We start from the raw sequence: 12,891 nt of genomic DNA on the forward strand, positions 1-12,891 counted from the left end.
GGGAAAAATCTCTGTGTATATTTATTTTATGTTTTATGCTCTCGCCATTATTTATTTTCTGCTTTTAAGAATTGATTTGCAGGTAATTTTTGTACGGGGTTAAAACCTACATTTGGTATTAGAGTTATTTTTCCTTCACGAGGATGCCTTTTCTACTGAGGGGTTTTTCTCAGGCCTATGGTAGACTGTGTTCAGTGGGAGATCTATGGGAACGATTATTATGGTGAAAGAAGATGACGAGCAGTGGAAAGATAGAGATCGATAAATTTAATGGTCAGAGTTTTGAGTTGTGGAAACTGAAGATGGATGATATGCTCATGGATAAAGATCAGTTGACCGCGATAGATCTGGATACTAAACCAACAACAATGTCAGCTGAAGACTAGGCGAACTTGGATCGGAAGTAAAAGAGCACAATACGATTGTGTTTCTCAGATTTAGTATTGGTGAATGTATTAGGGGAAGCTTCGGCGAAGGCTTTGTGGGACAAGTTAGGGACTTTGTACCAATCTAAGTCTCTGGTGAATAAATTGTTCCTAACGAAAAAACTATATAACATGAGGATGAAAGATGGAGACTCGGTGGCAGAGCATCTGAATGCCTTTAATAATGTGTTAAGCTAGTTATTATCTGTTGATATTAAAATTTTAGATGAAGATAAGTGCATCAGTTTGTTGTGTTCACTACTAGATTCGTGTGATAATCTGGTTGTTGCAATAGGTAGCAATGCAACTGCCTGCAATTTGATGAAATAGTCTCATCCTTGTTGTTGGAGGAGATGAGAGGGAAAAATATGGAGGGCTAGAATGGTGATTCCTTGTCTATATGAAGGCAGTCCCATAAAAGAAACAAAAATAAGTCCTCGAGTGGGAGATCTAAATCTAGAGGGAATTCTAAATCTCCGGGAAAATCTATAAATGTGTGCTAGAAATGCAGAAAGGAAGGGCATTTCAAAAGGGATTTTAAATCTAAATCTCTTGAGGAAGGAAAGGGATCTGATGATGCTCCTTCTATAGAGGTGATAACCACTTTAGATGAAGGTGGGGATGTGTACTTGGCTTCTTCTTCAAGTACACATGTATATCATGAGATATGGTTGACTGACTCAAGTGCATCCCTTCACTTCACTCCCCATTGAGAGTGGTTCTACAAGTATGAGAAATATGATGGTGGTGATGTCTTCTTAGGGGATAACAGGAAGGCTAGAATCGTTGGTCACGGAAAAGACAAGTGTAAGTTGCAAAGTGAAAGGATTAGAACACTTCCAAGTGTTCTGCATACTCCTGCATTGGTCAGAAATCTGATTTATGTAAGCAAGCTGGATGATGCAGGTGTAAAAACAGTGTTTGAGAAAGATACCTCCAAGATGGTTCGGGGAACACGGGTATTGATGCGAGGAGTTCGGATTGTAACTCTATACAAGCTTCAGGGTAGCATTGTTATTGATGGGTGCAATAGTTTCATGGTTCCTGAAAGTGGAGAAAAGACCATGCTATGGCATCAAAGGCTTGACATATTGGAGAGAAGGGCCTTCGATTACTTCATGTGAATGGTATGTAGAAGGTATGTCTAATTTCTCTCTAGATTTTTATTTTTGTGAAAATTGTGTATATGGGAAGAAGAATCGGGCGAATTTCCCATCTAGTGCTAAGAGGAAGAAATAGATATTAGAGCTTGTGTATAGTGATGTGTTTGGACTTGTGTCGGTTCAATCACTGGTTAAGTCTGTGTACTATGTATCATTTATAAATGAATTATCAAGGAATACATGGATATATTTCCTCAGGAAGAAACCTGAAGTCTTTGAAAGGTTTAAACAATTTAAGGATCTAGTGGAAAACAAGACAGAGAAGAAGATAAAGGTGCTGAGGACAAATAACAGTGGAGATTTTTGCAAGAAGGAATTTGAAGAGTTCTGTAAGAAGTGTGGTATAACATGGTAGAATACTACTCCATACACACCTCAGCAAAATGGAGTTGGAGAAAGAATGAATGGGACATTGATGGAAAAGGCAAGAAGCATGCTTAGTGGTGCCTGGTTAGGACATGAATTCTAGGTAGAGACTGTGGAGACTGCATGTTACCTAGTCAACAGATCACCTTCATCAGAGTTGGAGGATAAGTCTCCACAATAGGTATGGACTGGTAAGGAACCCTCTCTTTCACATCTAAGGGTATTTGGATGTGATGCATATGTGCATGTTCCAAAGGAGAAAATAACCAAGTTGCATAGTAAATCTGAAAGGTGCATCTTTATTGGATATAAGGATGGTTTAAAAGGTTATAAGCTTTGGAACCCAGAAATAAGGAAGGTTGTGTAAAACTTCGATGTGTTGTTTAGAGAGGTGAAATATGTTATTAAACATGAAGTCCTACCAAAGGAACCTGAGAAGATAGAGTTTGAGCTAAAGGAGGAAGAATCAGAATCTACAACAGAAGAGGAATCAGAAGATGAGGAGCCACAATCTCCAGCTGTGAGAAGATCAATTCGAGAAAGAAGGCAACCATAAAGGTATATTCCATTTTCTTTCTAATAAAATTTTTCTTTATCTATTAATGATGAGGATCCCAGAACTGTCAGGGAGGTAGTAGATCCAGAGGATGGAAAACTATGGAAATAGGCCATGGTTTATGAAATGGCATCTTTGTACAAAAATGAGGCTTGGGATCTGGTGGAGTTGTCGGATGGAAGGAAACCCATTGGAAGCAAATGTGTGTTTAAGAAGAAGATGAATGCATAAGGCAAGGTGGAGAAATACAAAGCTCGATTGGTAGCAAAATGTTATTCCCAGGTGTCGAGAATTGATTTTAGTGATTGTTTTTCTCCTGTTGCCAAGGTAGATTCTATTAGATTACTTTTATTTGTTGCTGCTGCTTTTGATTTTGAGGTAGAACAGATGGATGTGAAGAAAAAATATCTTCATGGGGATCCAGAAGAAGAAATCTACATGAAGCAACCTAAAGGCTTTGCGGTGAAGGGTAAGAAAGAATTGGTATGCAAGTTAAAAAAGTCTTTGTATGGGTTAAAACAGTCACCAAGGATGTGGTATTAGCAATTTGATACATTTATACGGGGACTTGACTTCACGAGAAGTAAAACAGATCACTGTGTGCATTTTAAATTAATTGGTGACCGTGTTATTTATTTGATCTTGTATGTGGATGATAAGTTGCTGGTTGGAAATAACAAAGAAAATATCTAGGAATTGAAGACCCAATTGTGCATGGAAATTAAACAAGATCGGGAAAAGAGGAAGTTAAACCAGAGGAAGTATGTCGAGACAATATTGCAGAGGTTTAATATGTAGGATAGTAGATAGGTGAAGGTTCCTATTCCTGTAGGTGTAAAGTTATCTACTGAATAATGTCCCAAGACACAAGAAGAGGAAGATGACATATCCTGTGATCCATATTTAAGTGCAGTCGATAGCCTGATGTATGAAATGCTTTGTACTAGACCATACATTGCACATGCAGTGGGAGTATTGAGCAGGTTTATGTCAAAACCAGGGAAGGAGCATTGGACAATAGTGAAGCGGGTTTTCAAGTATTTACTTAGCACTAGTGATTATGGTTTTTGCTACTAATGAAGACCAGGATTGGACAGAGTTTTGGACATATGTGGCTTTTTTGATGCAGACTAGGCTGGAGATTTGGATTAGAGAATATCTACAAGTGGGTATGTGTTTAACCTATTTGGAGGTGCAGTCAGTTGGATGAGTAAGAGAGTCTTTAGTGGCCCTTTCAACTATCGAGGAAAAATACATGGAAACCAATCATGCAAGAAAGGAAGCAGTTTAGTTGCAGAGATTGTGCTCAAGTATGGGGTTAGTACAACGAGCTATAAAGATAGACTATGATAGTCAAAGTGCAATATTTTTAGCAAAGAACCCTGCTTATCATTCAAAGACAAAGCACATTGATGTTCAGTATCACTTTGTGAGGGGTATGGTTGAGGAAAAAAAGGTGTTGCTAGTAAAGATGGACACTTTGAATAATACTGTAGATGCATTGACAAAGTCTGTGAGCAATGAGAAGCCCTCTTTGTGTATAGAAACAATGGGCATTGCAGGGATGGACCAATGATTGAGCTCTCTTGTGGCCCCCTGTGGAAAGAAAACAACAAGTGGGAGAATGTTGGGTGTGTGTTATATTCTTTCCACGACTACCCGATGCATGGGGGGGGTTGCAAGGGAGCGGTATCCCCCCTACACGGGGTTTGGGGTAGTTCCCTAGGATTTTTTTTTTGGGACCCTATATTAGGTGGGCGGACCTACCTATGGTTTTGTGCATGGATTTCACACATGGTTTTGGGCATGATGGTTTTTTTTCCATGGTATTTTGTAGATCAGGTCAAAGGAACTATGGTTATGTGCTAATCTAGGGTTAATGGATTGGGATTTATGGATGCTTCGACATGTATATATATGTATTATAACATTGAAAGGAATATAATGAAAATCAATCTAGTAGTCCCGGTTTTGGGTTCAAGGGGAAATCTCTGTGTATATTTGTTATATGTTTTATTCTCTCGCCATTGTTTATTTTCTGCTTTTAATAATTTGTTTGTAGGTAATTTCTGTACAGTGTTAAAACCTACAAACTCTACTAATTCCTTACAACCCTTACTAGTTGTAGCTATTCCATTCACATCTACTACTACCTACAGTTATTAGCTTGCTAAAATTTAAAAAACTTAATGAGAAGTTACCTACCAGGGTTTTTCTTCAATATCTCTTCTATCTCTTCATTTAGATGTGGTTTTCTTTCTCTCCTTCCAACTCTGCTCCTTGTTGGAAATTCCTTCCTCTATGCCTATCTCTTATCTTTTATGTCATGTCCTTTCAACGTCAAATTTTCAGTCATTATTAAATTAAATAGAGACTTCATTATCTTCTTAGGTTATACATATTCTCCTTCTTGTTGGTTACAACATCTAATAGTTGTGATCTTCCATTATATAACAATGCTTAGAAAAGAGATTCATCTCTTATACCACTTGATAGCAGCCCCTCTGGTGGCTTGCTAAATAACCAAGGACTCTATCCACCAATTATACAATGAAAAATTATTTTCTCCCCTTATCTTGCATTTGGACATTCTTAATCGCTCTTTATGAAAACAAAATATTTGCATTCATGAGTCCCCTACTTGTGAACTGTGATTTCCAAATGGATTAGAGGGCCTTCATTCTCTCTCCAATTGTGTAACCCTCTTTTCATTGCACACAAAAATTACCCTCTTCTTCCCTTAATTATTCATGTAATGGTGATGGGTCTGTATTCTGTAAATGAAAGCAACAAACCTCCTTTTGTAAACCCCCTTAAAACAATACAACATTAGGGGTCCCATAAAATAGGTCAAGGTTGAAAATGATTTGAAGGGCGAAGGTTGACATGTTCTTCCCTTATGACTTTCTTCCCACGAGCCAAACTTTGTGAAGGTCTAACTACATTTTCTTGGGTCGGTGCAAAGGTTTAAATTAGGGGTCAAACCTCCCCCTTTTAATTTCCTCCACACACACCAACTCACCAAAAGTTGACTACGTCGACTCACTTCAAGTCGACCAAGCCTACTGGTCGAAGTTTGGCTCTCCTTGGTGCACGCCTTCACAAAAAAAACCAATTAACATTCGAACTTCACATTTCTCATAGATATTGGTTGTGGCTTCCATGATTTAAAGGCCGGCCTCTTGGATCCCTTTGGGCTCTCACCCTCGAACCTACCAATTGTGTATTTTTTCCTTTCCACCTCAAACTATTGAATGGGTGTCTCCTTAGAACTTCCACGCATGAAAATCCATTTGATTTTCTTCTCTCCTTGCCAGTCCAAGCTTAAGGTATTTGATGGCTTCAAAATTTTGAATTCTGAAACTCTTGGTCCTTCATATAACCATCACTACCAACCTACCAGATTTCACACTATAACACCTTTCTTATCGATCCTGAATTTCATCCTAAGATCCAAGATTAAGCTCCTCTATCGTCATTGATTATTTATTTTTACTCATAATCAAGCTTTGGTTTAATCCCTCGAATAATAGATTTAGGGCGTAAATTTCTTCAGTGATCAACTACCAAAGTACGTCCCTCACACACATAAATTCCAATTTCTAGATGCAGAGTTATTTGCACCATTGGCATCCCCATTCAAATTTATTTTAAGATACTCATCTCTATCACGACTTAATGCTCCAAATCTCTTTATACCATTAACAAAATATACATTCTATTATTGGTAGTAAGATTACATACACTTGAACAGGGAATGTGGACACATAAACTATATCCATTTCATTAAATATAAATGAATTATTTACAGAAGAACTACCAAGGCTCGCTTCTCGAGCTCTCCTCTTCTCATCTACCGAAAACCCCTTACACTATCTAACTATACATCTCCACATATATAATTTCTATTGATGGGGAAAATATATTTCCAAGACAAGAAACTGGACACCTGCCCCAAAGCAACTCAAAAGCTAAGCTAAAAACTTGTCAAAATTTGCAAAGACTTATCTCAAAATATCCTAACAGCTTGATAGTCCAGATTTCTCTAAAATTAGGATAATGGTCCTATTACAAAATCCCCTAAATAAAATGAGAAAAAAAAATTGTCTTAAATTTACATGTCCCTTTTGGGCCTAAAAATTAGCATTGATGATGCTCTTACATCACCCATCTTTTAGTGATATTCCAGGAACCATCAAGCAATTTTACAGGGAAACGATGCGTTTATGAGCCTTAACTATGTCCTCGAAAGGAAGATAGGTCCTCTAGCCCTTCAATAAGATTATATATATATATATATATATATATATATAGTGTAAACATTTTCGTTTTTATTTGTGGGAGAATCTAATTCCAACCACTTGTTAGGTGTCAAAGTCATCCCTCCAAGTGTCCTGGTTTAGTTTCACTTAGTCCAGTTTAAGTTGAGTTTCACTTCAGTAATTTATCACTGATGTTTCCAATGTAATCTTATTTAACTAATTTGTAATTCTAAGAAGAGCAATCCTCTGCTCCATGTTTTCTTCTCTTCAATTTTTGTCATGGTATAAGAGCTAGTTTGCATAAGACTCCTTGAGAGAACAACAACATAAGCAATGTGAGAGCAGCAGAGAGAAAAGGTGAACCTGCATAAGACTCTTTGAGAGAGCAGCAGAAGTTTAAATAAACCTACTGCGAAGAAGCGACAGAAAGAAAGTCAGTTCTAAAGAAGAAGGTCGAGCTTTTTTTTCTCTCTTAGTTGAAGCTATAACACGTCTTCCAAATTGTTCTCAGAGCATTATAACGCAGTAAGGCTCAGTATATAACCGCGTTACAAGTCACAAAGTTTCGCAATTCTGGAAGACACTATTTTCTTGTGCCTTGTATGCATTAGAGCACTAATGCCGACCTCACTATCAAGAAAGTAGTTATTACGTGGCCTCACCACCCTTCACACTGCGTTAGCAAAATCAAAGAGCACGAGTCAAGCATTTTTCAAAGAGTCAAAAATCAGGTTCATATTGAAGCCCTTTCTTGGATGTTCGAAAGGCAAGTTTATTTTAAGAAAAACACAAAGTCCTTTTAAAAAGGCTCATACGTATTTGCTTTAAAAAGAATTTTTTTTTTGGGTTAAGAAAAGGTTTTTTTAAGAGCTCTTTTTTCAAGATATTAAAAATAATTTTAAGGAGTTAGGAAAAGGATTTTTAAAAAAAGAAGAAGGGAAACCTATTTTATTAAAAAAGATATTTTTTAAAGGTTGTAAAAGGATATTAAAAAAATGGCATTGTTCCAATCGATTTTGGTTATTGAGATATTTTTGTGAAAGTGTCGTTTTAGTAAAGAATTTTTGGAAGCAAGGTCTTTGTAGAGAATTTGTGGACTCGTCTATTTATGGAAGCCAAGCAGTAGCGACATTTTTATTGTAATTAGATGTGATGTTTATAGTTTGATTTGTTTGTTGAGTTGCATTCTATCAACGCTCAACAAATGGAAAAATCCAAGAGGCTAAGAAGGTCAAAGCGACAATAGGGGATGTTTGAGGTATTATTTAATTTGGAAATGAAGAGGCAAAAGGATGCATTTGCATTGAAATGCATAAAAGAATCTGCGGATGAGAACATTCTTCCCCTAACTTCAGAGGCCATGACAACCAAGGAGGCATGGGATACCCTTGAGAGGGGTTTTGGTGTAAGGGGGAGAATTGAAGTTGAAGATGAAGGTAGATCTATAGAAGCAGATCTACAACAACAACAAAATTTTGTTGAATCCCACAGTGCTTATCCGCAAGTGGACGATGATTGTGATAAATTTGAAAAAGAAGTAGAGAAGGAGCACATAAATGCTCGTAAATCCCACTATGCTGCAAGTGGATGAAAATTTGATGAATCGAGAAAAAGAGCTTGCTGATGAAAATTTGATGAATCCAGCAACAGAGCCTTCTCACGAAAATTTCGTAAATCCAACAACAGCGCTTGCTAATGAAATTTTGGTGAATCCAGCAACAGAGCTTGTTGATGATAGTGAAACTACCATTAGAGCAGTTAATTCTATGGTGAATCTAGCAATTAATATTGTTGATGTGAAGTTTGATGAAGATTTGTTGACTAAAGATGAGTGGTTGTAGATGATGCAACAAAAACAACTTATTAAGATGATGTTATTTGGTGAGATAATCCCACTTGAATTTGAAAATGAAGTGGAAGACAACCTATTTGCAGTAGCAAATGTTAGTATAGAAGTGGAAGAGACAGTGACACAGACAGAGACAAAGACAAATATAGAAACAAATCCAAAGAAGGAAACCCATAAAGAGAAAACAAAGACAAAGGCATAAGCAAAGTTGGAAGTGCAATAGGAAAAAGCTCTCATTGTAGAGCAGAAAGAACAGAATTAATGTGGTATTGTAGATGTTTTTGCACTTATCATTGATTTCAAATGTGTAGGTACACATAATGATTATGAAGAACAGTCAAATTTCCTTGAAGCATGGTTTCCAAGACCATGTCTAGATGAAGTTTGCATAGAAGCTGCAGAAATGAATGTTGAAGACAACATGCATGATGAAGAAATTAATGAAATTTTCATGTATTGGAGTCTTGAAGAGATGAAATTGTATTATGGTCTTATGTTGCAGCAAATTGATGATGAAAAGAGAACTATAGAAGATAATATGTGGTAGCAGCCCACATACAAGTCATTTTTTGAAGACATCCAGGACATGATTAGACAACTTGGAGAAATGGAAGACCTGCATCAACAAATGAAGTATCTGAAATTTGAAGCCTACAACAAGAATAAAAACTTGAAACAATTTAGAGGTTATAGGATATGGAAGAAAAGAAAGAGAAAAGGAAATCCATATGATCTCAATTTTTTAAATTGTAAGCCTAGCTGAGACATAGACCAACAAACATCTTAATTGAATTTTTATGTGGTTGTAATTAAGGGGGAGTGTTGGAGAATCTAATTCCAACCACCTGTTAGGTGTCAAAATCATCCCTCCAAGTGTCCTAGTTCAGTTTCACTTAGTTTAGTTTAAGTCGAGTTTCACTCCAGTCATTTATTACTGATGTTTCCAATGTAATCTTATTTAACTGATTTGTAATACTAAGAAGAGAAATCCTCTACTCCATGTTTTGTTCTCTTCAATTTTTGTCATTATTTATTACTTATTTGAAATTATTACTTATTTGGAAAACATATACAACGAAAAAATACAAATAAATACTTACACATTAAAAGAAAAAATAATAAATTATATTAAGATTTTCATGCCATGTTCAAGCTTGATCTCACACTTTCAAGACACAAGCATATATAAATAATGATATACAACATTTACCGTTATCGAAAACCTATTTTAAAGAAAATTAAAATACTAGAATAACTTGTTTTTAAAAATAAACCAATACTAAGTAAATAAAAGCTAAAAACTAATATTTTTTACATCAATTTCAATATATTCTAATGTAATTTGGATATAATTTTAATAAAATTTTAAATTATACCATTTTATTCTTTATGAAATTTTAATGTTAGTAGCTTTTTTTTTCAATATCAAGATGTTGCTCGATAATAGTCTTTACTATCTACGTCAACATAATACAAGTATGATATGCCCTATCCCACGATTTAGCATATTTACACTAAATTTATTTCATAAACAAGGTGTTTAGTCTTCAAGTGAAAGATAATCCTCTTTCCCTTTGAGAATTGAGATTATAATTGTTAAGAATCAAAGAACCAAATTTATTAACAAACTAGGCAACTCACAGGTGAGGAGCTTCACCAGGAGACTGCCTCTACAAAACGTTGTACCTCAATCACATTATAAATCATTAATATATAATAAACACACAAATAGGGAAGTTAGAACAAATACCTAAGAAGTAGGAACTAATTCCTAATCTAAGGCTCCAGTGAACTGACTCTCTCCTAAATTACATTTCTCCATTATCTGCGACACTCCCCCTTAATGGAGAAAGGGGTTCGCAAGTATTCCTAACATTTCTCTAAACAATTCAAACTTGATTCTATCGAGAGGCTTAATGAAAATATCAACAACATTGTCACATGTATTACAATATTCAATATGGAATTCCTTTGACTAAACTTTCTCCTTGACAAAATGAAACTGTGTATCAATGTGTTTTGTATTTTGTGTTTTTATGTAATACTGGATTATTTGCAAGTTTGATAGAGCTCTGGTTGTCGCATTTAATGACTGTTGTAACCTTTTGTTCTTCTCTAGCATCATGGAGAAGTCTCCTCAACCAAACTGCTTCACAAGTTGATGCTCAAATTGCTTGATACTCAGCTTCTGTTGAAGACAAGGATATTGTGTTCTACTTAATGTTGCTCCATGCAATGACCCCAGACCCAAGGTTGAATGCATAACCTGTTATGGATCGTCAGTCATCTAGATTTCTGGCCCAGTTAGAGTCTGAGAAACCTATCAATCTAACATCAAACGAATCAGTATAAATAATACCAAAGTCTAAGGTTCCTTGTAGATACCTTAGGACGCCTTTCGCTACAACCCAATGACTCTCAATAGGCTTTGACATGAATTAGCTCAATACACTGACTTCATAAGCCAAATCTAGCCTAATTGTAGTCAAGTAGATTAGACTCCCAACTAGCGGTCTACACAATGTTTCATTTGCCTCTTTAGAACCATCATCATTTTGAAGTTCTGTATTCTATTGTAAAGGCACTACTGCAACTTTGCACTGTTCGATTGTGAAATTTTTCAATTAACTCCTGACATACTTATCCTGTAATAGAAAATTCTGGGCAGAATCCCTCCAAACTTCCAGACCCTAATAGTAGTATAGCTCTCCAAGGTCTTTCATCTCAAAAACCTGTGACATCTGCTCCTTGATTTTTTTAATGAGTTCATCTACATTTCCTGTAATGATAAGATCATCTACATATAAAGAAATCAAAACAATTTTCCCGTCTTTGTCAAACATGATATACAGAATAGGGTCATTCTTGCTTATTTTATAACTATGTTGTAGGAAACATGAATCAATTTTATCATAAAATGACCTGGGTGCCTGTTTTAGTCCATACAATGCTTTCTTCAATCTATAGACTAAATGTTCTTCCCCCTATTTAAAAAACCCCTCAGGTTTCACTAAATACACTTCTTCTTTTAATTCCCCATTTAATAATGTAGATTTCACATTTAACTAGTGTATCATCCAATGATGTTTGGTAGCTAAAGCAATTAACATTTTGATTGTGTTTAATTTAGCTACAGGGGAGAAGGTTTCCTCATAGTCTATACCTTCTTTCTACGAGTACCCCTTAGCCTATCTTTATATTTGTCTATTCTCCCATCTTCTTTAAATTTAGGCTTGTATAACCATTTACAACCTATGGGTTCTTTGCCTTTAGGTAATTCAGCTAGATCCCAGGTTATGTTTTTAAGTATTGATTCATATTCCTCTTCCATGATTTCCCTCCATTCACTATATTGACTAGATTCTTTATAAATAGTGGGTTCAACAACATTTAACATACTAGTTATAAAATCATTCTCCCTATATCTTGCTGGCAACTGAATCTGCCTACCTAATCTCCTGAGTGGTGGAGTGGCTTCATACCTGTTATGATCATGCCTTGGCGGACTTGGCTTGACAACTGCATATGTACCATCCACTTCCTTTTTCTACTATTGTTGCTACTGCTCATGGCTATCTCCTATTTCTTCACTCCCTTCTTCCATCAGCAAAGGCATGTGCCACTCTTCATTGGCACTCTCATGGTTTCCATCATTAACCTGCTCATGAAATACTACATCTCTACTTGCAAAGACTTTATGAGTAAAGGGATTAAACAATTTATAAGCCTTAAACTCTATACAATACCCAACAAAAATGAATTTAATGGCCTTTGAATCCAGTTTCTTTCTATCCTCTGAAACATGAGCAAAAGCTTTGGAGCCAAAAACTCTTAAATGATTAACTACAAGCTTACCTCCTAGTAAATCTTCGAAAGGAGTTTTAAAATCAAGACATTTCGTTGGACTCCTATTCTTCAAATACGCTGCAGTATTTATTGCTTCAGTCCAAAACCCATTAGAAAGATTCTTACCTTTTAGCATGCTGCGAGCACACTCCACAAGGGTTTTATTTTTCCTCTATGCAACCCCGTTCTATTAAGGAGTGTGGGGTATTGTGAATTGCTATAGTATCCCATGGTATTTACAGTATTTGATGAAACCATCCTTCTTGTATTCTCCCCCTTGATCCAAGTCGAGAATCTTGATGAATTTTCTTGTCTTCTTCTCAATCATGTTTCTGAATTCTTTAAAATATTCAAAGGTACGACTCAATTTTTTGAGAAAATATACCTAAGTGAATCTCATAAATTCATCAAAAAATAGTAATAA

The sequence above is a fragment of the Pinus tabuliformis genome, chromosome 3_1 (assembly GCF_031772625.1).
Source record: "Pinus tabuliformis cultivar Carrire ecotype Pingquan chromosome 3_1, CPIR1, whole genome shotgun sequence".
In the NCBI taxonomy this organism is placed as follows: domain Eukaryota; kingdom Viridiplantae; phylum Streptophyta; class Pinopsida; order Pinales; family Pinaceae; genus Pinus; species Pinus tabuliformis.